General features: G+C 45.8%; 1 protein-coding gene across 1 annotated transcript in view; it reads left to right on the top strand.

The window, feature by feature from the left end:
* The first annotated feature begins 3,608 nt into the window (after positions 1-3,608).
* SCML4 (Scm polycomb group protein like 4) overlaps positions 3,609-24,906 on the top strand; it is a 71,184-nt gene continuing 49,886 nt past the window's right edge. The window contains exons 1-2 of the mRNA XM_005509477.3: positions 3,609-3,798; positions 4,531-4,684. The gene's annotated coding sequence lies outside the window, so the exon portion shown is untranslated. The remainder of the gene's footprint in view (positions 3,799-4,530; positions 4,685-24,906) is intronic.

Raw genomic sequence — 24,906 nt, 5'->3', positions numbered from 1 at the left:
GGCACAGAAAAATACCCAGCAAGTCTTGAGGCAGGCAAGCAAATCCCTTGTACCCAGGTGAGCTAGGGGCTAAACCAGCACTGAAAAATTCATGTCCAAACCCTGGATGTCAGGCTGCCTCCCCGCTGGTCATTAAAGCCCTGGCCCTGTGCCCTTTGCTATGTTACCACCTGCCCCAAAAGCTTCATTCCCATGTCTGGGGTCTGTTCCTGCTCAGAGGAGGCTGTGAGGACAAGACGCAGAGGGAAGGGTTGAAAAATAATAAATACAAATATAGGTGAAAGACAAATATCTGGACACTGTCAAAAAGAGCACAGAGGGGGATGGAGGACAAAACTATAAAGATCAGTTTGTTTTTTGTTTTTTGTGTTTTTTTTTTTTAATAAAAAGGAGTTTGATGGGGGTCTGTGTCTCAAATGGTCAGGCAAGCAGTGACAGGAGGCAGGAAACTTCAGTCAGGCTCCTTGCTCTGCTATTGCCTGCCTCTCTGTGCAGAGATCCTTCATATTCATCTGCAGTGTCATCTTCATTTGCAAACCCTGTGCCTACAGAGGAAAGTATTCTAGTGTTTTTGACGCTAGCTCATTTTTTTTCCCCAGACTTTGTCACCTTCTTCATTTCTACTTGGAAACGAAATGATCAATTGCTTTGCTCAACTGTGTTTGTATTGTTTGGTGGCCAGATTTACTTGGGCAGGGATTTAAAGCTCCCCCACCTCTTCCACCTCCCCCTGCCACCCCATAATCAAGCACGTCTCTCTCTGCATGTTGGAGAGTGGTGTGGGCAAGCTCTGGGCTGGAAGGGCCAGTCTGGGGCTGAAGCACGTCGATGTGTGGCCACGGCTGCTCATGTGGTGCCCATCTCTTGTGCGAGCATGCATTGAGCATGCAAACAGATTGCTCCCGTGAACCCAAGTCTGACAATGTTCAAGAAGCATTTTCCCAATGCTCTCAGACACATGGTGTAAATTTTGGGGTTGTTCTATGCAGGAGCAGGAGTTGGACTTGATGATCCTTAGGGGTCCCTTCCAGCTCAGGACATTCTATGATAACTGGGAAAACTTTACCCTTGCCCTCACGTCTGGCTCATCTCCCTTTGCGCTGCATTCTTCTCTTGTGGTGCCCAAGATCTGGAAATGAGCCCTGCATTTGCCTTCATAGCAGATGTAAATGCTTCGAACTGTTCCCCTGATGCTATCTCATCTTCCCTTGCTTTTGGCTGTAAGTTAAGCTGCCCTACAGACCAGCTCTATGTTTTAAACCAAAATTCAAGCCTCTTTAAATTAAACTCTAAATTCAAGCCTGTCAAATAAGCCCTGTAAAGAGCATAGTCCAAAGAACTCTGCAATCCTTCACTGAGCAAAACTTGCTCCCAAAGCGGTAGGGATTTGGCTGGTTTGAGGCCTGCAAAATTATGTGTGGAATTAACAACAGCAGCAGCGAAAAAGAAGAATTTCCAATCCCTTCCCCAACACTTTGCTATTGTGTTGCATTGTATTAATATTGTATTTTTTGGCAAGTGGCCGCAGCTGGTCCTCTGAGCGGTGCTGTTGTGCCAGCCCGCCTGTGCTAGATGCCATCAGTAACGTGGTATGACACAACCAACAACACCGGCTGTGGCAAGCCACAGCAGCAACACATCTGCTGAGGTGATGTGGAACGACAGGGATGGCTAAGACTCCTGCTCAAAATTTTAAGCAGCTTAAAAGAGAAGGCACGCTTTATGAAAGAGCCTGTCGTGATTTTTCTTAATCACTAATACTTTTCCCTATTTATCCTATTAGGGAACTTAAGACTGGAATTTGCATGGTGCTCCACTTCCCTCCATTTTATTCTTCTATAGAAATCCATGAGTGCTGTCCCACTGACCTCAATTTAAGAAAAAAAAAAAAGAGAGAAGGAAAACAGGGGATTACAGGACTTTGCCAAGATGAAGACTGGGTTGAGGAGAATTTGGGTACCTCCTTACCTAGCGTGTTTGCAAGTACCATGGGTTTAACATGAGTACTAGAAGATTGAAAAGAGTTGTTCCAATTCTGTGCTGATTGTACATTTTTTTCACGCCTACAATGCCTGTCAAATTTATAGCAACACAAGTAAACAAAAACAAAAAAAAAAAGGAAAAATGCCACTTTGTTTCTCCTGGATCTACCAAACTTTTTCATTTTTTTCTTTAAATGTACAAAGTTTTTTCTCTAGCCATGATTTTAAGATGGAAATAGACACCCTGGCCATCCTCTCACCCTTATTCTCTTTGCAAGGGACTGGTGGTGTGAGCTCAAGCACCTCACCTTGCTTGCAGTCACTGGTGGGCAGGTGCTTTCTCTCCTCCCCACTGTCAGGGAAGGGCACCAGCAAAGCCCCAGCTGTTCTTGGTATGCATGGTCCAGAATCTGGACCATTCTCCTCTTCTTCCTATGTAAACAGAACAGGCCTAATGCTCATCTCATCTCATCTCATCTTCTGTGATGACAAGTTGAAATAACTCCCCCAAAACATGTAAAGTCAGGCTAGCACAAAACCACTGTGTAGGGACAATGAAACCAGCAGAAGCAGTGACCACAGCTGCAAGCCCGTCTGATGAGGCATTCACAGGAGTGGAAGCAGAGAGAGGTGAGGAGAACATTTTGGTTTATGATGAATACTGAGTAATAATATAAGTGAGCATGTGAAGTGGGCAGTGGGGAGCTGTGCAACACTCACAAACAACTGTGACAAACCCTTCTGCTGGGATAATTTGATCTATCACAGTCCATGGAGCATGGCAGGATTATTATGATCATTATTTATTATAGGTGTTAGAGATTTTTTTCTTGGTGCTAAGAGCTGCTCGTGTGTGCTAAGTAAGGGAAGACTTGGTGCCTTCTGTGATGAGTGACTGGAAATGTGATGAAAAGCCACTCCTGCATCCTGCCCAAATGCCATGGCATGTCTACCATAAATAATATTTCTGCATATTACAGATAACATTGCCTGAACATACCTGTAATATTATCCACACAGCCAGCTCTGTGTATTTGTGTACAGGTGCATGTGTGTGCGTGCATGAGCAACACCATACATGCACACCTAGGGTAACTGGCAAAAAGATGCCAAGCATTATTCCCCTTATTTCCACACAAATCCTCCAAAATGAAGTGACTGGTCCTTCGCATCTGTGGCATCATGTAAGCTCAGCATCGTCCGGGCTGCTGCAGGAGTGGGACAAAGGGCTGATGCTACAGTCCAGTTTCCTTGGCAACAGAGGAGGGGTAGTGAAACCAGAAATGTTGCAAACACCCCTTCTGCTCATCTCAGCCCAATGCACATTTTTGCAAAAGATACTGCTATTTGGGTAGTGGAAAAAAAAGAAGAAAAATAAAAATCCAAATGCCTTTACCTTTCAGCTTGCGTAGTTTCTGAAATAAAAGGAAATGGCATATTTTTTCATGGTGTAGCTGTGGAGAGAAAGGAAAGCCGATGCGCAGGCCTCGTTTTGTGTGTGTAAAACGTGTGTGTTCTTTAAAAGGCAGTGGTTGGCTGCTTTTCCGGACATGATGTGGTTGAAGCTGTCATCGTAATGGAAATTCATTGCTGTAGCTATGGTAAATCGAGTTTTCTGCCTGTGCTGAATGCATTAGTCTAATGAGATGTTTGCAGCTGGAGAGCTGAGCTGCTGGAGACTTGCACTGTGCTAAGAGACAGGGAGAAGATGGCTTTTGCGGGGGTCTGTGTCACTGTGCTGAAAGTCCTCTGTCCTCTGGGTCCCAGTGCCCGGGCTCTCTAAAGACACCTCTCAGTGTTTTAACCTAAGCAATAGGTAAGGGGAAAGCATGCTTCTTCTTCTCTGCCTGGTGTTTGTCATTCAGCCTTGTTGGAGCAGTTCTCCTTCTGCTAGTCTGCACGGTAACTTTGCAGCTCCTCAGCTGGAGGCTCTCTTCACCAAAAGCACACCCTTCCTCAGCCCTGGGAGCAGGTTTGGGGAGGAGGGGGCAGCAGATCTGTGCATGCTGCTGGCTTATGCTGCGCGGCAGCGGCAGCGTGTGTGTATGTGTGTGCGCGCACTAGTTGATGAAGACTTCTGACTACAGAGCACTCGGCATGCAGAGCGGCTTCGGGCTTTTCCGAACCTGAATCCAAGCAGGGATTTTTTTTTTGCTGCCAGGTAAATGCCTCTTCCATTTTAAAAGCAACTTGTTTTGTAATATACATAGCAGGTAGTATCTATAGCACAGATTTGGGGGTTTAATACAGTTCATAGACCAAAATGCTTCTTCCATTGTAAAAGCAACTTGTTTTGCAACATACATAACTGGCAGTATCTATAGCACAGATTTCGGGGTTTAATATAGTTCATAGACCAATTTGTTTAATTATAATCTCCTCATATCTTCAAACCAGATGCAAAGTTGAATTTTTATCCTTAACTGAAGACTGAAAGGAGCGGTACTGTTTATATGCCAGGTTTTTCCTTTGAGAGTAACAGGCACCTGGCTTATGAAAGTCACCGAGGAGCAGACTTAGCAGAGTTGTCTACGTTTGCTTTTTTCAGGTGTTCTGAATGTAACTTTACAAGAGGACAGAGCAGGGGGATGGAATGTCTGTGCACGCCCTGCTAGCCCTGCCATCCCTCCCTGACTCCCGGAGCCTCCGCCGCCACCCCAGCCCATCGCTTGCTGACGGAGAGTGAAGCCCAGCGTGGTTCAGTGAGTAACTCAGCCTCTGCAATCTGGGCACCGGTTCCCTTTCCATAGCTGGTGAATGGCTGCAGGTGTTGGTTTCTTTGCCCCAGGTTCGTCTGGTGGCAGTGATCTGGTGGAAAGAAGTTGCTTTTGGTTTTGGTGCATGTGAGTCTTGTGGCAGGAGCATAAAGTTAATGTGGCAAGCTGTGGAAGGAAAGTTGTTTGAATTCTCTGCTTGGAGGGGGATTGCTGTCTAATCCTGGGTTTGTTTCAAGAGGCTTTTGAAGACACTTTGCTGAAGGATAAACCAAGGGCTTTTCAAATTGAATAAAGACACGATGCAAAATGTAAAGGGGGGTTAAGTAGTGAATACTTGGAAAGCACAGGGATGCTGTTATTTGAAGGAGCTGGGCTGGAGTCTAAAAAGTGTCTGTGTGCTACAGGAGTACTTACAGCATCCTCCACCACCCTTTGCTGTCAGTCCCTGGTCCAGCTAAGCACAGTGGGCTCATTCAGCCAGTGTCATATCAGCTTAACTGCCTTGGCTCCAGCCTCGTCTGACACAAGCTGAGGATATGGCTTGGAGATTTGCAAGTTTCGGTTTTGTGATCATATTTGGATGAGGTGTCTCCCAGTCCTCTCCAGCTGCAGGTGACTTTTTATTTTAATTCAGATGTCACACTGATTTTCCCAGTAAGGCAGAGTCTCTCTGCCCCATCATAAAAGTTGTTTAACCAATGCATATGTTCTTCTGATTAGACAGCCTGGCAGAGGAACGAGTGTTTTAATGACAGAGAGTGGAAGAGGGAAAGGAAAAAATTCTACCAACAGAAAAATTACATGTGCTGAATTAGATCAGAAACTGTACAGAGGGTATACCTTGATAAATGTTTTGTTGATGCAGCACAATAACTTTGATATTTGTTATTTTGTTTATTGGAAATGTCTGACAAGAACTTTCCTATGTTTTGTGGAAAAGAGTGGGTAGAAACAGGCGATTTTCTTTCTTGGGCAATCAGTGCCTGGCCCTAAGGTTTCTCACCTGCTGGGCACACATGACTGTACAGGTGCTTGGTGGTGGCTATGGTACCTAGAAAGAAGAAATTGCAGCAGGATGCTTTTCCCTCAGCCATTCCCTTAGCTCTGTGCTTGATGCAAAAATTTGTTTCATTTTATTTTTTATAATACATATTAAAAAGAATGAGTTTAAGAGAGAAAGACCATAGAGCACCCCATCATGGTACGTGGGTGACACTCCAAGATTCTGGAGGCTGAGATGTGACCTTACACAGATGTCTTCCTGGTGCATTACATCTCTTGAATTTAAGGTAACACAAATAAAAAAAGGAAAAAAGCAAGAGAGGACACAGGTTATAGGGTGAAGCAAGGAAGTAGGGTGTGGGACAGTTGACCCTTCACAGCCTGGGAACAGGAGACAGGCAAGCCCTGCCAGCTGGGCTCCTGCCCACTCCTTCACCCAGCCCCGCTGGGGCAAGGTAGGTGAGCGAGGGGCTCGCTGCTGGGACATGGGCTCCCCTCGGTGGGGATGCATCCATCCTCCTCATTCCTGGCCACGCTGGGACCACTCAGCACCCTCGCAGGTTTCTCCAGTGCACAGGTCTGGTGGGAGCTGACCCAAACCCCACAGTAAAAAAGGGAATGATTTAGCCAATTCCCCAGCGTAACCACTTCTCATTGGGCTCTAACCAGGGGTACCCCGGGGCTTCTTTCCTGCTGCAGATTGAACTGATGTCACTAAGACTAGCCAATATTCCTGGCATTAGTTAAAAAACATCTGGAGCACTTTAAACTACTGGAACAGGTTGCCCAGAGAGGTGGTAGATGCCCCATCCCTGGAAACATTCAAGGCCAGGCTGAACAGGGCTTGGAGCAACCTGATCTAATTGAAGATGTCCCTGCCCATTGCAGGGGAGGGTGGACCAGGTGACCTTCCAACCCAAACTGTTCTATTATTCTATGAAACTAGAGACCAAGGTATGCTCTTCTCCTGCAAATGGCAGGGAACACACACAAGCCTGGCAAAGAAATACAAGGCATGAAAGCATGGTTTGGGTAAGGAAGACCACCAGAAAATAGTTGGTTAGATAGCCATGATTTCTGTTAAAAATTGAATGAAGCAAAATCTTTTTATTTTATAATACTGAAGTCAGCAAAGCCCTCTTATCTTCAGGGGGATTTAGTTCACTTTCATAAAGTATACTCAATGGCATCATGGTGTTTTTTAAAAGAAAACCATAGCAATGAGAAAAAATATCCCAATTCCCTAAAATCCTTCTCTCTCTACAGCTTTAAAATGGTGCAAAGGAGGAGTCAGCTTTATTTACGTAAAATATTCCAGTTGAGTTCTCCAGCTGACCATTAAGAGCAGCTACAGTATTTATTAGGTGACAGTCACCACCAGGCTTCCTCCAGTGAGAATGGACAAATAATTGGTTTGCTTATGCAAAGAAAAATATTCCAGGCTTATCTTAAAGGGAAAATTGAATTATGTGTGTTAATTCTGTCATAACAAGTTGCCTCACAAGGAACTGGTTTTCTGTGCAAAGGAAGCAAAATTTTGTCTTTTATTTTGCTGTGTGTTACAAAACCTCATTCAAAATTGTGTGTTGGGAGATTACACGCTATTCTGCCAAACAGAATCATGATATATGGGTGCATTAAAGGTACTGTCTCAATTTATTATTGGCTAATAAAACTGAAAATAATTTACAATCTAAGCTAGCTTCTTTGCATCAAGTTTTCCTATTGATGAGAATGAAAGAACTGACAAAAGAAAGAGTGATGTCTAGTGAAGGTGGGGTTAAAATTTACTAATTAAAGATCTGAACTTCTGATTTTTTTTTTTTTAATAAAGCCTTATGAAGATGATGAAACTGTAAGTCATTCATTAAGATTGACTGTTCCCTTTAGGAACTAGTGTAAATTTGGCCAGAGTAAAGAATTGCCCAGAGAGAGCCTGGATGTGTAATTATGTTCTGCTGAAGGATGAATAATTCCTCTTGAACCGAACAGTTTGCTCTTGCCCTGCAGTTTATCCTGACCCCATCTTTAAAGATGATTCTCATTGTACAGGAGAAATGGTGCTATAAATGCCAGCCTTTTGCTCTCCTTCTGCTTGAGGTCGCTGCTCTGTTCAGTTTGGGTGCAGGATGCAAGGGACAGCGTTTTCTTTCCATCCCTGGTCAGCAGTGGGGCCAGGAACACACTCCTAGTTTCCTGCTCCTCTTACCTGGCCCGTGTATGGATGCCAGTGCACTCTCAGCATTCAAAATGTCAAATTGACAAGAGCACCCACAGGGGCCAGCTGTTGTTTCATTCCCAAGGAGAGCTGCCAAGGGCTAATCCCACAGTACATGCAGCCATAGGTGACTCCTGCACAATCCAGTGCAACTTGATGCTTGCAACATCCTCCATGATGTCAAGCAGCACAAGTAAGTTGTAGAAAATTAGCTATATTTCTCTTTGACTTGCTCCTTGGATGAGAGCAGCACATGTGTGGGCACATTTTGCCTATGGATCGAACTGTGGGAGCTGCTGTGCCTCTCTGTTGTATAAATACTTTTTCCTGATATTTGCCTCCATCTCTCCATGCTTCCACAGTGATGTGAGAAAGGTATCACAAAATGCAGCATGTTTTACTTGGTGGGAGGTGCAGGGAAGGTACGAGATGCTTTCTTCTTTCACCCCATCTTCCTGCAGGTGTCATGCACCTGATGTTTCAACACAGAAGGTAACTGTGAGTGCTTTTGGTTTCAAAACTGATATAGATTTAATAATAGGTGAGGATGCGCTATCCCCACACCCCAAGCCTTGCTGAGCAGGGTCCTGAGATTGTTTCCCCACACCCCAAGCCTTGCTGAGCAGGGTCCTGCGATTGTTTCCACACAGCTGACAGGGCTACCTGCAGGCTGCAATGACAATGTCCTACAAGGAAAGTCCTCCCAAAATGTCTCCCTGGAGAAAGATGCCACGCTGAGATGTTCCCAAGCTGAGCAGGCCAGCTTGCAGGCAGCTGTTGGTGCGAGGGGCTCTCAGTGGAGGTGTACAATTGCCTCCTCCCACTAGCAGGAGGAAGCTGCCACATCCCCATAACACAGGAGAAGCCCTTGGTGATATGGAAGCCTCTAAGCAGCATTGGGCCTCAATGGTTTCTTCCTGCCTGCCTGTCAGTGAGGACGCCACAGAGAGGTAAGTTTTTAACCCAAGACCTTGTCTTGTGACACAGACAGATTTATTGAGAATTATGGTCATCATCATCCTGAGGGTCTCCAGTGGTTAGGCACTCTATAAACTCACAGTTGAAGGCAATGTGTTGCTCAAACACTGCAAGTCTATTAAGGCAGGAAAGAGGAAAGGTTGGAGTAGGGGACTTCTGCTTGTCCTGTTTGCTGGGTGTCCCATTGCCACCTCCTGTCTCCTTCCACAAAATCGGTCTCTCAGGTGCCCTCTTGCTCCCTGAGTGCCTCCCGCTGCTCCCCAGCCCCACAGTGTGGCCTGGATTTGGGGCAGAGTGGGCACACCTGACCCATGAGGCCACCTCTGCACCCTGTGAGGGGTGGTGGAGGCTCTCTCGGGGAGGCAATGGAGGTGCCACAGCAGCGCCAGGATAGGCACAAGCAGGTTTTGGGTGGGGGCTTCATTTTATAGAGTTGGTGTGTAAAATGGTTTGTTTTCCAAAGTCTACATTGGAGGTTGCAGCCATTTGCACCTGCGGGCAATGTGGGGAGGGAAATGTGTCTCAGGGGAGAGAGAAAAGGTTTTTTGGGAGGCTTCAGAGCTGGCCAGAGACAGTACTTGGACAGAAGAGATTTTGAAAGGCGAAGTAGTCACTGAAGAAAAGAAAGGAGCTCTGGAGTCTTAGCTGAGGACAAACCCAAAGGGTAGCATTCCAAGAGTTGGTTCCCCATTAAAGACACAGATTGCTTGGTAGATTTTGTCTCTGCTGTCATTTTTGTCTGCGACTGAGCTGCCTCCACACCTGGATATCCTGCCAGGCAGCCAGGCAAGCACAGTGGTGCTGCTGGCCGCTCCATCTCAGCTCACACCCAGTGCTGCAGGAGATGCCTGCACGCCCTCACCCCTGCACCCTCCAGCTTGGACAGGTGCACCAGCCCAGGGCTAACATGGGGATGCTGGAAAGACCTCAGAGGTTTATGGTGACTCCTATGGAAAGCCCTGAGGCATTCAATAGAGATGCAGCCCAGCAAAGTGCTGTGGAATTTAATAGTAGATAAGGCCTTTCAATAGATGTATCTGCATATATCCATGAGCATGTATGTGCATAGGAACCATCCTGTGAATGGTGCAATAGAGATAGAGGATTTTTCCTCGTTTTCCATCTGAAAGAGTAAACAAGTGAATCAGCATTATTTAATTTATTATCACTAGGAAGAAATGTTTTGTGGAGGACACATCTATTTGGCATAGTATCTTAAAAATCTTGCACAGGGAACTGAAGGAGGGCTTAAGTAATACCTTTTCTGATGCAGTTTTAAGATCTGTTTACCATAGAAGATGACTTTCCTCTGCCTTGGAAAAGCACAGACCTGGTGAGGCCTCTTCTCTTGCAAATGTCAAGTGAAGCTTCTCATGTGAGCACGTATGAGAAGAAGTGCAAAAGATCCCCCCCGCTTTTCTGCACCAGGTGCCACTAGAGGAAGGGCTCACATTTTGCTGCCAGGAAAAGAGAAAGTTGCAGTAGGTGGCCCACCTTTTCAAGGTGAGCATGTTCCCTTCCTGCAGCTGGGCAGCTGCCAAGGAGACGTTGGGTGAGTAGAGATGGTGCAGGGCTCTGCTCTCTCCCTGGGGAATGGGAGGGACTCCAGTGCCACCAGGAGTGAACAGCAATGCAACAAATAGAGCTTCCGTGCAGATGTGTAGGTAACATTCACAGAGTAAAAATACATAGAAGATGTCTTTAAGAAACTGTTTATGATCATTATTTATGTATATGTGGAGACTCCATACCTCCCTGTTGCCTTAAAAAATTTTCATAGCATTTATCTCCTGATTTCATTTGGCAGCCTCCATCTATTTCCCTATAAACGATGAATGAGAGATGTGCCTAGTAACTGTCTCTTATGGCTCAGTAAATACTTGAATTTATTTGCATATTAAGTTGGCCACATTTATATTGCGCTCACTAAATGCAGCAACACGAAATACTACACAGAGGAGGCTAGTCGGCCATTAATGTGCTGAGGATTTATGTGAATGACTCCCTTTAACGTTAATGGAAGTTATCTACACAAATCGCCTTCCAATGGGGGAATCGACCGTAATCTATGTAAATACATATTACTCACTGCTGTTTAGTCATCCAAAAGGATGCCTAGCAATCTAAACCACTGCTCTGGTGCTGATAATCAATCAGTTTTCCCTAAAATGGGGGAAGGGGGGGTGCTGCTTATGTAGGGTGTTGCATCACATCTGAGCTGGCACATGTTTGGAAGTGACTGCAGTCTCTTACACTTCAGTGGGACATGACAGAAAATTTTTGCAGAGTTGAATCTTTGCTGAAGTAGTGTCCCATGTGGGGGAGTGGGGGTCAGTTCTGCTGGGTGGGATGCAAGAGCTGGGTGAAGACAGGTTTCTCTGTTCCTCCTAAGTTCCTGGTGTAGCTGGGCAAGGAGTTCCCTGTTTCTCACCCGAAGGCCATGCTGCTGCCTGTTGGGGGGGTGCCGTGACCCTTCTGGTTTCGTTGGGCTTGGCTCTCCTGACATTTACTCTCTTGCCTGGGAAGCCACATTCATGCAGGCCAACGAGCAGCGTGGCTGAGCTCTACCCATGCACATGGCATATTATGTCTCCCTTCCCAAAAAAAAAGGACATTCCTCCTACAATGCGGGAAACTTTACTGCTGACAGCCTGGAACCCCAGGGGCTGCCGAGGCTGCAGACATGGGCAAGGTGTGCTCCAGGGAGAAACTAGCTCTGCTCTCCCTCTGCATGTCTATTTTTCACCTCTCCCATCTGTTCAAAAGGCAGCAGTGGGTGCAAACTGCACTGGCCCTCCCTCCGCACCACCAGGGCTGGAAGGGTCCATAGTGAAGGCTGAAGCTGGGTGCCATCAGCCTGCCCTGGGGTGAGAGGCTTTGTTACCAACCTGCCACTCAGTCCTGCCTGGTCTCCAGGATGGCTGAGCTGAGAAGAGCAGTTATTTACTTATTTGCAGCTGTGTGTCTGATTTTGGGCTGGGCACTGGGGCTTCTTTACAGCTTCCCAGCAACACCAAAGTGAAGCGTGATCACAGAATCATGGAATGATTTGGGTTGGAGGAGACCTCTGGAGATCATCTAGTCCAACCCACCTGCTAAAGCAGGTTCACCCAGAGCAGGTTGCACAGGAACATGTCCAGGCGGGTGTTGAACGTCTCCAGAGAAGGATACCCCACAACCTCTCTGGGCAGCCTCTTCCAGGGCTCTGATGGGTTTGATGGAGTTTCACAATGAATGTTAGATGGAGGCCATGGTGCTGAAACTGAAAATCCTCAAGTCCCAGCAAGGTGGAGCCATGCTGTTTCTCAGAGATGTGTTTTAATCTGAACTTGCTCTTTCTACAGCTCCCTGGGTCCAGCTCATCTCCTGGGAACCTCTGCTTCATTTCCATGGGTGCATGTGTTGCCACAGGGCTGGGATGGGAAGCCCATGGCTTACTGGTGATGACTGGGACTCGGTGGCCAAACCTTGGCTGTGGTTGCTGTCCCATTGGATGTCTCGACTGGAGGAGAGCAGTGAGGTGAAAAAGATGCTCCCACCTTTATGGCCACACTGTCCTCCCCACTGGCCCTCCCTGTTCAGCAACAAAGCCCTGTGCGGTGCTGAGCATCTTCTTTTTCCTGTTGGCCAGAGAAGACAGTAGCCGGGCAGGTGAACAATGAAAACCTCATGTTAAGAGGACAAGTTCCAGGGGCATCTTGACCCTCGCATGGGTGCATATGGCAGAGGTGCCCCACTGCTCAGGGGCCACCTAGCAGCTCTGATAGTCCAGGGATATTTATAATTTGTTGCTTTTTCCTTGATTGCATTTATTTAACACACATTAATGTGTTTTGTTCCTCCTGGGATTGCTGTAGTTGTACTAGGCCACTGAAGTTACGCCTGTGCAAATATCCTTCTCTCTCAGAATACGGGCTTTTTGGGTGATGCTAAAGAGAAAACAGAAAATGTAGCTCTTCTGTTCTTTGCAATTGATGAAGGTAAATTTGCTCTGAAACAAAAAATCAAGTGATGAGGGTAATGGGACCAATCACGATGTTACTACTCCAGCCTGATTCCCACGCAGCCACAGCTGTCTCTCCAAATCCCAGTTTGATGCTGGAGATGGGCTCATTACCCGGCATCACATTAGGGAGCATGACACCCTCACCAGCCTGTTGGGGTACCCAGCAACTTATTGTCCCTTATCCCAGAGACAGCTGAGAAAACTTACATCAGCAAAAATGCAGTTTTGCTGCTGCAAAGCTCTTAGGTGCTGGGGTGTTGCTCCGTGCAGCTCAGCTGAATGGGTAGCCACATCTCGGCCTTTCCCTGCATAGCCACAGGTTTGTGCCTTTGCTATATGAGCATTCAGGAGCTCCTGCATGTCAGGGCACCCTGCAGCAGACATAAAGATGTGCTGGTGCCCCATGCTGGTCCTCTGGTTTTTAGCAGTGTGGTATGGGAGGAGATTCCTGGGAGAAAACTTCAACTTCAGAGACATTTTTATTAACAAGAATATTGGAGATGGTAAAATTCCTGCAATCTCAGGTGTTCCACAACTCATATTAAATTTACCTGCCAATGGTTCCTATGATTTCTAATTAAATGAAGTTATTAAACTGGGAGACAATATTGCAAAAATTATGATTGATCTTTTATCCTTACCAATTATTTTTACACACTTAGAAAGTGACAGTCTCTGTTGACAACAGGGACCGACGCGGAGCTGTCAAAGAAACTCCATTGCTTGTCATTGCCAAAAAGAAAAGATCTGTTCAGGTGAGCTGCCATTACCTCATGCCAAGGCTTTTGTCTCTCTGTCAGCTTAGATCGTGCGGAGCAAGAGGGTCTGCCCAGGGAAGGGCTGATGTTTAGTGGTGGACTTGGCAGTGTTAGGTTAACAGTTGGACTCAATGATCTTAAAGGTCTTTTCCAACCTAAACAGTTCTGTGATTCTATGATGCAGGTATTTATTTACCATGGTAGGCAGGACACTGCTGCATACTGAGGAGAAAACAAAGGGTGGTTGGGTGTGTAGTCTGGAGGGCGGCACTCAGGAACATCCTCCTCTGCAAAATGGGGAGAACAGGACTGATTGAGGCTTCTGGTAGGTGACTTATTCTAATTAATCTGAAGTGTTCTCCTTAACTCATTAATAGTAAGCTCTGCAGATACAGAGGTCTCATGCCTGATGCTTTAACAGCTGAGTGAAAGTGCAGAGGAACTGGAAATGATGGTCTTGCTGTGTGCCCAGCCTGTGTCCTATGCTGTGACTTCAGCCTTAGTTACTGTTTGATTAGGAAGTGTTGCTAGTCAGAGATTTTAATGGTTATTGTTAGTAAGTCCGGGAGACAGCGCATTACTTTTTTTTTTACTTTTTTTTTTTTTTTTTTTTGGACAACAAAGAAATAAATGGCAATAGAATAAATAAATAAAGTCAGCCTCTGAAAAGGTCACATTTGCCTACACTCACAGTCACTGTGACAGTTTTTATGCTAATTTTGGGACAGTGAAAAGCTTGACACTATGGTACTGCTGCCTGGTGATTCCTGGAGAGGGCAGCTCATGCTGGTCAACATCGGGGTGTTAAAGCATCAGGAGAGAAAGGACGCTCTGGGAAGGCCAGGAGAGCGTGGTCCATAAGGGAATGCAAAATTAGAGGGAAGCGGAAGGAAAATGAAATCAATAAAGTCTGAAATCCCTCCAGATATTCAGGAGGCTCCATTCATCATGTGCTGTGGATGGCGCTGTGCCACAGCCCCTCACAGGCTCCTTGCAAGGGTGGGAGATCTTTCTGAGTGTACTATGTTAAAATCATCTGTTCTCAGAGATGACAAAGGAGCAAAGAAAGCTTAGGGGGGAAAGAGGATAAATTCCAGCTGGAAAAATGGCTTCAGATAAAGAATTTGATGCATAATGATGATATTGATGGTGGTGTATCCCATGTCAATTACAACACAAGGGAGTAAACCTGACTTCAGGCTTTAAGGTGCAGAGGAAGGAGGTTGCAGTGGGGCACTTTGCCTGTTCTGCTGTGGGTATCTGAAGCACACCTGATCCACTGGTATTTAGAGGCTGCCTTGGATTTCCAAGAGAGAAACAAGGAGCATTTCAATCTGCTGTTTTCTTTCCTTTGCAATTTCACAGAGATTTCATGGAGACATGCATACTAGTTGTCTCAAACATTGTACTGCCCCATAGAGCTCATAATGTCTCCCTGAGTGATGTGGTCACACACACAAATCAAAACTAGGATGACTTACCTCTGTCCTATGTCCCCACCCTGTATGCAAGGGCAGGTAGAATGAACTGTGACCTGCAGATATTTTATCTGTTTCATAATCATTTGTGCTTTCTCACTGGCAGAAGAAAGGGATTAAAAGCTGAAACATTGTGTTGAACAATTTTGAAATGATTCTGCAGAGGACTTTGCTAGTGATTCACATACTGGGACATTCCTCAGACACTGAGCATCTCCTGGAATCCCCACTGCCAATGAGCATGAAAACCTCTCTGCTAAACCAGAATATGAGGCAGTGGGTGGCTGTTGTCAGGATCAGGTTGCTGTGTGCCTTAGTCTGTGCAGGGAGACATTTCTTCCTTGGCAGGCCCAGGTATTTCCGTAGAGCTGTGATGAGTTGTCTTTGCTGCTTGAATTGTTGTCCCAATTAGTTAGAAAAAATGTAGCCAGGAATGAAAGACATTGCCATTCTCTGCTAGTAACCTCTTGCGAATTTTGTGATACAGACTCGGAAAAAATTGAAAATAATGACATCTCAAGAACCAGTAAACAACTCAGTGTGCTGTGGGGAAAAAAAATCACCATGTGCAGGGGGTGAGTACACAAAATGAGCTCCTCTGTGGTCCCACAGAGTGCTGTTCTGGAGGCTTAAGCTGGACTGCAAGAGCATATACGCCTTCTGCTGGTGCTCAGTGTTGCTCTCACCAGTTAGTGTCACAATTAGATGGAGTGACTAGTAATTAGCTTTGTGACTAGTTCCTGTAACATGCCTAAAAACGCGGACATTTAATCGGTACAACTTTGCAAAACCTATTGCCCAAGGTATGAGGCGATGACACACAAGCCAGCTGGAGTGGTTTTGTTCTGAGTGTTGAGTTTCCAGGGGATGAAAACAGGGTTGTTGCCAAACACAATGTAAAAATCACCTAGAAAACAGGAAATGGTGGTTTGTTGGAGAGGGAAATTGATCAAAACAGCTCTGAAAAGGGAAGGTTATAGGTTTATTTATAAAATTAATTACAGATTAATGGGAGAACACTTTACTCTTGGGTGCTGCATGCTTTAGTAACCAGCCCCGGTTTGCAAAGCTTTGCTCCCTAGTCACAGTGAGTCAAACGTTGCTAACTGGCCTCATGGTGTTCCCACGGTTCAGTCACACGTCCAGGATATCTTGCAGTTTCCCAGCATGTTTTCATTCCAGATGTGTCTGCTCTGTGTCTTGAGAGCCACCTGCAGCTGTCCCCAAAGACAGACTCGGTGTCCATGCAGACGGTGAGCCTGTGAGCAGCCAGAGCTCACCTTCCCAAAGCAGGGTCAACCGGGGGAAACCACAGCAGGTGGCCTGGAACAGTCACCAACCTCTGCCAGCCTGCCCCACAGTCACTCAGGCACCACAGTTTTTCTTCTGAAGTGGGAAGCAGTGGCAGTGGGGTGACTGTCTCATTCCCAAGCAGCCCTGGGTAACACGGCAGGCTCTAGCAAGTTATGCACATGCTTTTCTTATTCCTGAACTTAATGATTAAATTAATATCCTTTTATTTATGCCGTCCAATTACAGTGTTAAAATGTAGTTTGAATATAAGCACGTCTCCTGTCTGTGGAAGTGAAAACTTTGAGCATCTTCAGAAGCTGTGGCCCCTGAAGTCTCTAAAGACAGAAATGTAAGAGCTACTCCAATTTATTCCAGAAAAGGATAAATTTTTTATAAGTTGGTTTTGTTTTGTTTTGTTTTTTGTTTTGTTTTTTCTCAAAATGTAATATAAAAGTGTAGCAGGCCCCTAAGGAATAAGGATAACTTTATGTGAGAAATGTGTGAAGTTCCTGCCCTGTGCCTAAGAAAAGATATTTCCCTATTGACTTTTGCAAAATCACACTTCTACAGATTTAGAGGGTTAATTTACTTCCTGGGACAGATATCTGTGTTAGGCGTATCAACTGGTATGCACAATCCAGCCAAGCGTATTGGTGTTGGAGAGAAATCATCCTGGAGTCAGAGGCTGGATATTAATAGTGACAGAAAGGGAAGCAGAGCATGGGGTGGTGCAGGAGCAGGAGGACCAGACCATGGCTGCTGAGCACCCCAGGGTTCCCCAACACACTGATGGGATTTCATTTATGTGAGAGAGGAGAAGTAGTGGACTGCTTCTTCAGTGCTCAGACTGCCTGGAGAGCACATTTTAATGGGGAAGAGGAGTGTCCCACTTCTTTTTCAAAATTGGCATATTAGCTCCAGTGATGTAACGTGGCAGACAGGATTTGGCAAGGAAGGAAGCACAGAAGTTTTATTCCATATTGTGGGCTCAAGAAAGGTGGGGAAATGATGGCAGTTGTACCCAGAACAGGGGCTGTCTCTGTGTTAAAAATGTATTCACTTGATGAAGTAATTGAGGGTGATTGTATGTAAAACCATAATGAAACGCCTAGAGTAGCAAAGGTGGCAATAAATGCCAGCAGAAAACATACAGACCACCTCAGGCTGCTCATCATGACAATTTGCCCTTTTCTGCTATAAAGGCAGCTCAAATTTATTATTAAACCACTGGAGGTACACTGGATCTGAGGAAGACACGGAATTTTTCAACTTGACTCAATTTTTTGTGCTAGTGACTCTTTCTGCTGATTCCAGATGGTTTCAGGGATCAGCCCAGGTCGTGCAGCCCAGGTTGGCCTTGGCATGGCAGGCATTGGAGAAAGGCTGGGCTTGGGGCACCACAGGCAGGGCTGGTGGGAAGCAGATTGCTGTACTGCCAGTGTTATGGGGTGGAAAGTTCTTTCTCATCCTGCCCTGGGTTTAAATCACAGCGATTTCAAGGTGCATGGGAGAAAGTCACTGAGCCAGTGCCCTCATATCCAGCACATGAGGTCGAGATGGTATTGCCCTGTGATGAACACACACAATATGGGAGAGCTGTGACAGCAGATGATGAGAGGCTGGGACCTCACCTTGGGTAACAGCCTGTCATCAAGGGGCCACCTCGTCACAACAGAACACCCCAGGCAGGGGGGAGTCTGTCTCTTCTGCTGCTTTCCAGCTCTTGCACCCTGACACAGCCTCTTTTGCTGCTCTCCAACAAAAGTTTTGTTGCACCTTGCTCTTTACTGCAAAATGGTCACCAAAAAATGAGAATTTTATACACTTTTTTTTTTTCCAAAAATTCCCAGCCAGCTCACATTGCAGTGTGCACTAGATAAGTGGGATAAGCATCCCAAATCTTCGCACATCTGCTTGTTTCTATTGCATTGGTGAGACTTTCCTACTGCTTATTTCTCTCTGCTCTCCTCCATCACCTCCGTAGAAATGTGTACAAAACCCCTCCTCAATTTTTCCTGTCCCAAATGCACCCCAGGGGGATTCTCTGTGGTGAGAGGGCACATAGGATCTAGAAAAATAAGAAGTGTGGTGTCATTGCACCTTCTCCCTGCCCATCTCCCACCATCTGACTTGAATACATTGACCTTCTGAGTTAGGTACCTGCTCCTTCTCTCCTTCTTCCCACTACATATAAATGTCTTTTTTCTTTTTTCCTTTTTTTCTGGTTCAAGAAAACACTGGAAGCAGTGGAACCAGTTCAGGGAAATTACCCAGATATTTGGATCCTTCTTTGAAATGAGGCAGCAGCTTTGTGAGGCTTATCCATTTATGGCAGACACTGGTTGGGGGTATCTTATAAATGTAAAAACTATAGAAAAATGGGGAAGGGGAAGGAAAAAGGCAAGCAGTTATAAAAGGACAGAGTACTGCCAGACAAGTGAGGGGGAAAAAATATGAGTATCAGCCAATTACATACTCAGCTGGAGAAGTAAAATGGCCATAATATAAATGTTGCTCATTTCACATTCATTTGTTCCAAATCTTTGCCCCTGAAAATTTAACAGCAGAAAGGATCCATGGCTTATCAGTGATGAAAGCATCTGGCTTCTCCCTGACACACAGATGATGAGAAAGAAAGTAACTGCATTCAAAAGAGAAGTTGGTGCTTTCTTTGCTGGTCTGAAGGCTGTAGATAAATAAGACATTGCTTTGTGTGCCTGTAGTTCAAGGAGGGTTAGCTTGTTAACCGCACAAGTTCCCTGGTAACAAAGCTAATGGCAGGAGGGGACTTCTGGAAAGCAACCTGTAAATTACACTGGCCAAGTGTGTGATCAGAAACAAGGGCGTCTCAACTAGCAATCGCTTGGTGAAATATGTGGAACAGGACCAATTTAAATTTAATTGCTGGTTCAGAATCACAGCCTGGTTTATGGGCTGAAGCCCTATCAGGGCTACAAACATTTACGTATTTATAGAAAGATTTGTTTCAGTGTCATCTTATTAATTAATAACAGACATCCTGGCTATCTTTGCATCTCCAGCGTTTGGAGTTTGAGCTGGGGAAACTGAGGCTGGAGAATCTTGGTGTTGGAAATTGCATCTGGTATTTCAGGGAGAAAAAAGCGATGTGCTCTGCATTATAGCCCTCTTGGTCACTGGAAAAGTCACTTGGTCCTGGACTGCAGATGGACAGAGGTAAGGCAGCGTGGAAGCAGGTGGAGAGCCCATGGGACATATCTTCAGCTGATTGCAGTCTGGAAAGGTAGCAGCCCTCCATTACACCTCCCTACACCCAGAGGGATGCTGGTGGGGGATGCAGCCTGCAGACACAATGAGGGAGAGGACCTCCCTCCTTCAGAAACCTGCAGCCTGTCAGCACCAACAGAAGGACTCTCAGATGAGGTGGGGAAGGTGGGGGACACTTGGCAAATGGTAATCCTGAGATTGCAAGTCTGCAGGAGTAACTGCTTTTGCAATAAATACCAAACTTAGAACACTCAGCTCGCAGCCTCAGCTTTCCACCCTGCCTTTCCGAGCTTGCAAAGGGAGTTTTGCACAGCTCCCGGATTGCTCCTTCAACAGCACACTACATTTTACCATCCTCAGGATTTCAGGACAGGGGATTTTAAGAGACTTTTTATAGAAAACTGAAATGGCACCTCTGCATACCCTGGTGCTGAGGCAGGAGGCCTTGGGGTAGTTAGGGGAGGGACTCAAGTTATTTTGCTGGCACCTTGTCTTGCAAATGATAAACCACAGTTTGAGGTGAAGACCTGCCAGAGGAACTCCACTCTCTCCTGCAGCTCCTTGAGGTGGGAGACTGAATCCAGGTGCTGTTTTTCTTCTTGTTTCTCTGCAATATCAGAAGTGGTGCTACTAGCTCCACATAAAAGAGAAGGAAGGAACTGCCTTTGTTTTTTCATGTTTTTTTGTGCACATTTGTCTTGACCACCTCAGCAGAGCAACCCCGGCCACTCACACGGCCTCATCACATCCATTTTCCACATCTTTCCTTCGGTGCTCTGCCCACGCTCATGCACTCTCTGTAAAGTTTCATTTCCTCAATTCCCTGTCACAGGCTACTTGTCTGCAACAAAAACGTCATGCCAAATGAAGAAAGGTAAGATCAGGAGGCAAGGCTGCCCTGGGCTGCTCCTGGGGGTCCCATTCTCGCCAGAGTTTTCAAGTTCTTCTGGCTCATTAAGCAAACCGGAGTGAGAGGGGGCACGCAGCTACTTCTCCACCTGCTGTCACCAGGGTGCCATCCTTCAAAAGAACACCTCCTCAAGGACAGCACTGTCACTGCTGCTGTGAATTTAACTTAAAAAATAATATATATATCAGGCTGTAAGATGACACGGGGAACCATTTTTCCTCTCTTTTACCTTTAGTAACAAGGAAAGGAGGAGACAGCATCAACACTTTTTGTCTGGATTTTGAAAAGTCCTGTGCTATTTCCTACCAGCTCCCTGCCCCTTCAGTAAGAAACCCAGACAATGAGAGCGAATAGAGGGTACGGTACAGCACCAAACACAGTTTGTGTGATGCCTGGTCCTTTCCCATCACAAGGCAGCAGCTGAAAATACCAACCACAGCTCTGTAGGATGTGCTGCCAGCAGCTGAAGAGCAAGTCTGCTGCATGGCCCCTTCTGAACAGGCTCTGCCACTCGTGAGCCTGGAGCAGCCAGCAGAGCACCTGTGGCAGAAATGTTACTGGGTTTCAGCTGCACTTGGGCAAGCTTGCATGAATAAAAAGGTATTTTCTTGTTTGAACTCAGTTTGATTTGGATTCTTTGGCAAATTGTTTAATAAAGCACCATGAGATTGCTCTTGCAGTGTAACCTGCAGCATATTCTGCAGCTGGAGATGTGTAAGTGAAATGGGCTGAAACTAGCTGCACAGAGAAATGTGCTGCTTCCAGAGACGTGGATAGCCAACAGCGCTGTGCTAGCCATGTCCAAACTGACTGCTGCACCTCCTTCAGTCCCCATGAAGCAGAGGACAAACATGGAGCAATTAAAAGAACAGCCCCAGGAGGTAGTTTCCTAAGCAGAGAAGAGAAGAATGCTTGTTTTTTTCACAGCTTTTTGCCCTGTAACTGCCTCATTCTGGTATCTGAGAGGGTGTCAGGTCTGATAAGAGCTTTTCCCAGCATTGGAACTTTTGTACTGTATCTTCTGCTCTCACTGTCTCATAAGACAGGTGGCCAAACATCTCTGTCTGGTACACATTTCCACTACATCTGCAAACCTTCACACCCCTTGCTCTTGTTCCCCCATCAGGTCTTTTTGAAACAAGTCAATGAGTCTAGAAGTCTTATGGGGAGTGAAGGAGAGCACGAGTTTGTGAATATATGAACTCTTACTCTGCAGGAAAGTACGCTGAGAAAATGCACGTCACCTCTTTTGTGTCTCAGACACAGAATGACAACACTGAAGTAAAACTTGCTCATCTCACCCTCACATTTCTATCTCCCATAGTCTCTCTGGCTGACTTGGTGGTTCTAGGGCAAGGTAGACAGAGTCTGTGCAGTGATGGATGCTGATGGATGCTGTTTGGGATGTTACTACTACTTTCAGTTCTATCAAGGAAAGTTGAATCTCTGCTGTGCTGCAGGGAGAAAATGATGTAAGGCTACCAGCTCTTAACAGAAGATTACAGGTCATTCAAAAGATATGTTTTTACAGCCCAGAACAAAACCACATTCACTCTTCCTCGTATCTGCTTACAGGCTTTGCTGTAGCACTGCTCCGTGTAGGGAGTACTTACAAATACCTCTTTTGAACACCTAAGGATCAGCCTCCTTGGGAGTGGCCCCAAGCAGAAGAAAAAAGTGCCTGTGTTTTCTACAGCCTTTTATGAACTACTTGTGAGAATGTTTAAAACACAAGAGAGATGGCAAAAATCAACCCTTCTAGGAACTAAGAAATGAAACATATTCTTTTGTCCAAGTTAGAGGTACTGAAATATTTTGCCCACTTTTCCTTGAGAAGCAGCATGTGGCAGTGGTTGGGACATCGGTGACAGGAACAGGAGCCTGCACCCTGCCATCATCTGGCCTTGTCCCGAGCATGTCACTTCACATGCCTGGTTCTCCTCCTGCCTCCTGGAGTGGATGCTGTGGGACATGTGGGAGAAGTGAGACACTGAAACGGTAGGAAGTTCCTCACTCAGGACCTCGCAGGGAGTCTGGGACAGGCCAAGGAATCTCAAGCCTTTCCAACCTGTGAAGCCTGAGTTTCCACTTCCAAAAAGGCAATGATTTCTTCTGCAGTGCAATGTACTGGTAACTAGAAACATCCTGAACACAGGATAAGACATAACTGGCCACTGTGGATAGGCATAAGTGGCCAAGGGTGGGATTCACCTGGCCATTGCAGATATCTAGATCTGAGCTTGTTTTCCTGGGCTCACTTTATAAACAGAAGAAACATGTATATATCATATTTAACAACACTGACCTCATTGTAATACCAGGTCTCAAATGGGATTAGCTCTGGTTTAGACACCTAAATAAAGGTGTCTACAAGGAAGGGACAGACTCCATGATAGTCACCTTGCACCTGGTCAGTGGACCCTAGAGCCACGGAGCCCACCATAAAGTACATCTGTGTCTGGGCAACTGAATGACTGCACACTGTCAGCCTTGTTGACTAGATCTCCACTGACACCATGGGAGGTCAGACATTAAGCACACATGGAGAGTCACTTGTGTAAGGGTCTGAATGTAGGCACTTAGGTGTCTTAACTTGTTAATTATTTTTTTTTTTTCTATAACTAAATGTGTTTGCCTAAAATAGTCACCTAATGCCACCCGAAAGGATCTGAGGTGCCCAAGACATTCTGGCAGATGTGACAAAGGTGTAAGAGAGATCACATCTGAAATGACCAGAAGCACCTACATTGAAGTGACTGATGAACCGAGGTTTGAAATTATGTGGGGTAAGCACCATTCTTGATTCCCACAGCTACCACAGATAGTTGTGGTTTGTTTCTTTAATTATTGATCTGGGAAAATGGGCCTTTCTACTCAGATCCTGTTGGCTGGACAGTCTCAAAGGTTTTATATGGAAGTTGTCTTCCTGGGGTCAAAATGGGCAAGAGAGTCCCTCAGAGAAGTGGCTTCTTCTCACTTCAATCCCCAAGGCAATGGGAAAGAAAGGTACAGAGCTTTGCTAATTGCCATAGAAAAGCTTTATTCTGTGGCTGAAAACTATCCTGACCTTTCTTCAAGCAATCGTGAGATGGGTGCTCTCCATACAATGTCATTAGACAGTCACATCCAGAGAATGCATGATCACATACAGTCACATGCAGAGAATACTGGTTCAATGTTTTTATTAACAAAAATTCCTACTGCCTGGTTCACTAAACACTTACCTTTTATGTAATATGTGATGTTGCTTTGATATTCATGACGAAGAGATGTGCAATGCCTCATGTCCCAGAATAACACCCAAGAGGAGCACACAGGTATAATGCTTTGCTTCCAGATCAGGCAATGCTTTTCATTCTGCTCACCTGCTCTACAGGCTGTCAACTCCGAGCGGTCACAGTCAAAGGGCTGCCCTGCTGTGCACAGAGAAGGAGGGGAAAATAGTCCTGTTACTGGCTGAAAAGTATCCCCTCCCTCCCGTTTAATAATGTGGTATTGCCCCACAGAGTGTGCTTTCCTGAACAACAGCTGTAGGAAAGACAGACAAGATTACAAGAAGTTCGTATCTTTCCCACATATGGCTATTGGGTATGTAGATCTAGGAGACAGGAAGCTCTGCAGGAGGCAAGAATTGGAGGCAGGGCTTCAAGTGCTGGCAGGGACTCCTGCGTCAGAGTCCTTTTGCAGGTGGGACCAGTGACTGTACTGGGAGTGAAGGGCATTCTTAAGCTGCTGTGAAACGGGCACATTTTCTGCTCCACTGCACTTTCGCACCTTACTTTGGCTTAAGGCACCAATAGCTTGTTTCTTCCCTATGTGTCATCCCTGTGCCAGTCCAGGCACAGGTTTGCATGGAACCTGGTATAAACCAAGTTTAAATGATCATCCTCTGGAATTACCAATATAAAATTTAATGTGATATTTTTGCCTTCATCCCTTGCAGTTACTGGAACGCAGGTTAAAAGCTGCATTTATGGCAGGCATTAATTTTTACTAAGAACGGGTCTTTGCAGTCCATCAAAAATACTCAGCTTGGGTGGAAACACACTGCAGCCCCCTGCACTATCAGCTACAGTTGCCAGCACTGTCAGTTGTGTTGCTAATCATGCAGCATATATACCAACACATGACACAAGGCAAGCACAATTGAAAGCACAAGTTGTTAGAAACATCCTGCAGGTTGCCAGGGTTGGTCTAGGGTATGTTTTTCTCTCCAGTTCTGGCCTTTCATGAGGACAGAGTGCCATGCACATGGTGTTCCTTGGGGTCCTCTGAAGTCACAGCAGAACCTTCGCTGCCCGAAGGGAGAAGACTTCAC

The sequence above is a fragment of the Columba livia genome, chromosome 3 (assembly GCF_036013475.1).
Source record: "Columba livia isolate bColLiv1 breed racing homer chromosome 3, bColLiv1.pat.W.v2, whole genome shotgun sequence".
Lineage (NCBI taxonomy): Eukaryota > Metazoa > Chordata > Aves > Columbiformes > Columbidae > Columba > Columba livia.
This window is presented reverse-complemented; position numbering and strand designations above follow the sequence as displayed.